The sequence below is a fragment of the Sapajus apella genome, unplaced genomic scaffold, assembly GCF_009761245.1.
Source record: "Sapajus apella isolate SASKATOON/1434 unplaced genomic scaffold, GSC_monkey_1.0 scaffold67, whole genome shotgun sequence".
In the NCBI taxonomy this organism is placed as follows: domain Eukaryota; kingdom Metazoa; phylum Chordata; class Mammalia; order Primates; family Cebidae; genus Sapajus; species Sapajus apella.
Genome location: NW_022437007.1, coordinates 7,281,004 through 7,286,014, shown reverse-complemented (window position 1 = coordinate 7,286,014; position 5,011 = coordinate 7,281,004).

Genomic DNA, 5,011 nt, shown 5'->3' with positions numbered 1-5,011 from the left:
TATTTTATCTAGAATGATAATCTCTTCCTTTTAATGGGAGTATTTATTCCACTTTCTTTCATCTAATTATAGATACTGTTGAGATTAAATCTATTACTTTTTTTTTTATATTTATACCTCTGCTATTTTTCCTCTTTCCATCTCTTTTTGACATCTTGATTGCTTTTTATATCCCATTTTATTTTCTCTGGTTCACAATAATAACAATCGCTTGGTTTCATGTTTAGCTGTTGTTCTAGGGTTCTAGGACTTGTCTGTCTTTATCACATTGCCTTCATATAATATTATAACCCTTCAACATTTAAAAAGTTACATATAATTACATCTTCCATTATTTGTGCTTTTGTTTTTATGCATGTTATAAATGTTACAGACTTCACAATACACTTTCTATTATTTTTGTTTTAAAGTCATTTATATTTTATTAAAAATAAAAGATTAAAAATAAAAAATAATATTGACTCAATGTTATTTTTAGTAACATATTTACCAATCCTAACACTATTACTTTCAGTAAATCCAAGTTTCCATCTGATATCATTGTCCTTACACCTGAAGAGACTCTTTATTGCTTCCTGAAGTAAAAGTCTGCTAGTGACAAATTCTGCATTTGTTTGTTTTAAAAGTCTTTTTTTTTTCTTTTGGTCTTTGTTTTTGAGTACATATTTGCAGATTATAGATTTCTAGATTGATCAATTTTTCTTTGACAGTCAAAAATTTTTTTTAAAAGTATCTATAGTTTTGGGACTACAGGTGGTTTTTGGTTACATGAATGAGTTCTTTAAGGTAAATTCTGTGATTTTAGTGCACCCATCACCCAAGCAGTGTATGCTGTATCCAATACAAAATCTTTTATCTCTCACCCTCCCCAATTCTTCCGCTGAGTCTCCAAAGTCCATTATATTGCTCTGTATGTTTTTGCATCCTCATAAGGTAGCTTCCAAATGTAAGGAGAACATACAGTATTTGGATTTCCATTCCTGAATTACTTCAGATAGAAAAATGGCCTCCAGTTCCACCCAAGTTTCTGCAAAATACATTATTTTGTTCCTTTTCATGGCTGAATAGTATTCCATGGTGTATATATACCACATTTTCTTTATCCACCCATTGGTCAATGGGCACTTTGGTTGGTTCTGTATCCTAGCAATTACAAATTTTGTTGCCACAAACATTCATGTGCATGTGTCTTTTTTATATAATGACTTATTTTCCTTTGGGTAGTTGCCCAGTAATTGAATTACTGGATCAAATGGTAGATTTACTTTTAATTCTTTGAGGAATCTCCATACTGTTTTCCATAGTGGTTGCCCTAATTTACATTCCCACCGGCAGTGTGAAAATGTTCCCTATTTACCACATCCATACCAACATCTACTGTTTATTGACTCTTTAATTATGGTCATTCTTTCAGGAGTAAGGTGGCATCTCAATATGGGATTAATTTGCATTTCCCTGATAATTAGTGAAGCTGAGTATTTTTTCATGTTTGTTTGTTGTTTGTATATTTTATTTTATTTTTTTTTTTTTGAGACAGAGTTTCGCTCTTGTTACCCAGGCTGGAGTGTGCAATGGCACGATCTCGGCTCACCGCAACCTCCGCCTCCTGGGTTCAGGCAATTCTCCTGCCTCAGCCTCCTGAGTAGCTGGGACTACAGGCATGTGCCACCATGCCCAGCTAATTTTTTGTAGTTTTAGTAGAGACGGGGTTTCACCATGTTGACCAGGATGGTCTCGATCTCTTGACCTTGTGATCCACCCGCCTCGGCCTCCCAAAGTGCTGGGATTACAGGCTTGAGCCACCGCGCCCGGCCTTGTATATTTTCTTTTGAGAAATGCCTATTCATGCCCTTTGACCATTTTTGATGGGATTACTTGTTTTTGTTTTTTCTGGCTGATTTGTTTAAGTTGCTTGTAGATGCTGGATACTAGTCCTTTGTCCAATGTCAGATGCAGAGCTTGTGAATATTTTCTCCCACTCTGTGGTTGTCTGATTACTTTGCTGATTATTTGCTGTGCAGAAGCTTTTTAGTTTAATTAAGTCCCACTTTCTTCTTTTGTTTTTCTTGCATTTGCTTTTGGGGTATTAGTCATGAAGTCTTTGCCTAAGCCAATGCCTTGAAGAGTTTTTCCAATGTTATCTTCTAGAATGTTTATGATTTCAGGTCTCAGATTTAAGTCCTCGATCCATCTTAAGTTTATATTTTCTTATATTTTCTCATCTTAAGGGAAGAGATAAAGATCAAGTTTCATTCTCCCATATGTGGCTTGCCAACTATCCCAGCACCATTTGTTGAATAGGGTGTCCTTTCCTACTTTATGTTTTTGTATGCTTTGTTGAAGATCAGTTGGCTGTAAAGTATTTGGTTTTATTTCTTGGTTCTCTACTCTGTTCCATTGGTCTGCATTCCTATTTTTATACTAATGCCATGCTGTTTTGGTATCTATAGCGTGGTAGCATAATTTAAAGTTTGGGAATGTGATGCTTTAATATTTGTTCTTTTTAGTTAATATTTCTTTGGCTACATGGACTATCTTTTTGGTTCCATGTGAATTTTAGGATTGGTTTTGCTAGTTCTGTGAAGAATGATGGTAGTATTTGATGCGAATTGCATTGAATCTGCAGATTGCTTTGGCCAGTATGGTTATTTTCACAATATTGATTCTTCCCATCCATGAGCATGGGATGTGTTTCCATTTATTTGTGTCATCTGGGATTTCTTTTAGCAGTGGTCCATGGCTTTCTGAAGACATTGTGTATTTATTTTCTGTCTTAGGTTATCTTTTTCTTTCTCTAAATAATTTGCATTTTATTCTGGCTTGTGTAAGAGATTTTCATTCATTGCTAGTATTTAATAATTTGATGATGATGATATGCTTATAGGTTTTTTTGGTTTTTGTTTTTGAGAATTGCTGTATTTTTTAGTTGTTGTTTGTTTGGTGTATAGCACAACTGAAATTCACTATGCATCTACAAAGTGAGTGTGTCTTGTATTTACCAATTTTGGAATAATTTAGGCTATAATTTATTTAAGTCTTTTCTGGCCCCTCACTTTCTTTCCAGGACTCCAGTGATATATAAGTTGGACTGTTTCATATCATTACAAGTAATTGAGACTCTGAGGCAGTATAAAAGATTAAGGAGGCACTGTGTACATTTTCTTGGTCTTTTTTGTCCATATAGGAAAGTCAATTTAGAAAAGCTTGATTTCCATATCTTCAAGTTTATATATCTTCTCTTCTACAGTATCTTGCCTAGTGTATCTTTAACTTCATACGGTGCCTGAGTTACATAAAACTCTAGATGTTCCATTTGGTCCTTTTATATATCTTTAATTCCTCTTCTCATTATTATTTTCATGTTTTTCTTTAAACAGTCAAGCATATTTATCATAGTTGTTTACAAGTCTTGTTTTTTAATTCTATTATTGTTGTCATTTTAGGATCTGTTTCTATTCACTAAATTTTCTCCGTTTTATGGGTCACATTTTTCCACGTTCTCAGATAGTAATTCTTGACTGAATGTTGGATATTGTGAATTTTACTTTTTCTATCATTCTTTAAGGAAAATTGGATTTTATTCTGCTGATGTGTAAGTTATTTCTCGGTCAGTGTGGTCCTTTCTAGGCTTGTTTTAAGTTCTGTTAACAAGTCTAGAGTAGCTATTATTGTAAGGCTAGTTTAGTATTTGTGTTAATGATCCGTATTTAATATTTACTATGGCAGCACCTCACTTCCAGGTTGTTATTATAACAAATTATTCCAGAATATAGAAGCTTAAAAACACAGACATTTATTATCTGACAGTGTCTGTAAGATAGGAACCTGGTCACAAGTTTCCCCAGCTCACTGTTTCTCCTAAGGCTGTAATCCAACTGTCATCAGAGCTCTAGTCATTTCAAAGCTTGATTGTGGAGGATCCTCTTTCCAGATGACTCAAGTGGTTCATCACAAGATTTAGTTGCTTATGAGTTGTTGGTCAGAGATCTCCCTCAGTTTCTTGCCACATGGTCCTCTTCATAATGCAGCTCACAAGATGGCAGCTATAGTCCATCAGAACAAGTCAGCGAGAGAGAAGGCAAGTAAAATGTAAGCCAGCATTGTTTTCTAACATAATCTCAAGAGTAACATCTCATCACATTTTCCGTATTCTATTCTCTATAGACACTCGCACTTGACAGGAGAATATTACAAAAGTTCATGAATATCAAGAGGTCTGGATCATTGGCAGCATCTCAGAAACTGCTTACAAGAGCCCCACAACTAAGAGGTAACTGTTATTAGGTAGCTACAGAATACCCTCAATGTTCAGATGAAGACTTGGCAGTCTGGGTGGTTAGAGTTCAAGATTACCCGATGAGCTCTGGAAATTGTTTGGTACACAACTCCTGGATTATTTTTGCCTGACTCCGTGGAGTTAATCCCCCAAACAAATTTTGCTTAATGTTTAGCAGCAGGCTCAAGGAGATCCTTATACAGGTTTTTGAGCCCTGCAGAGCTCCCTTCTCTCTGATATTAAGTTCTCTAAACTGTAGCCACCTCATCCTCCCCCTGCTCTGCTCTCGATTTTTCATTAGTGAGGCCGTTATGTTCAGTTTTGTATTCCTATCCCACACTGTGTTCTACAGGGTTCCTCCAGGCAGAGAGCAAGGGCAATTGTAGGCCTCACCTCATTTGTTTTCCTTATCTCAGGGGTCAAAGTTCACACTGACTGTTGTTCCATTTTTGGACACAGACGTGTCATCTATTATGCTTAGTTTTCTAGATACTTATGTGCACATGGCAAGTCTAGTCCCCATCACTGCAACATGACCAAAGCAGAAGCTCATCCACAGATTCTGAACCAGCTTTATTCATCTCCAGATGCTCTACATAGTATAGTTGAAATACCTTTTCTTAAATACAAATGATAGCCCTATATAAATAAATAATAAACTAAGGCTTAAATAATTAAATAAGGAAGTTAAAAAAATAATAAAATAAGGCTTGGAAGTAAAAATGAAATTAAATT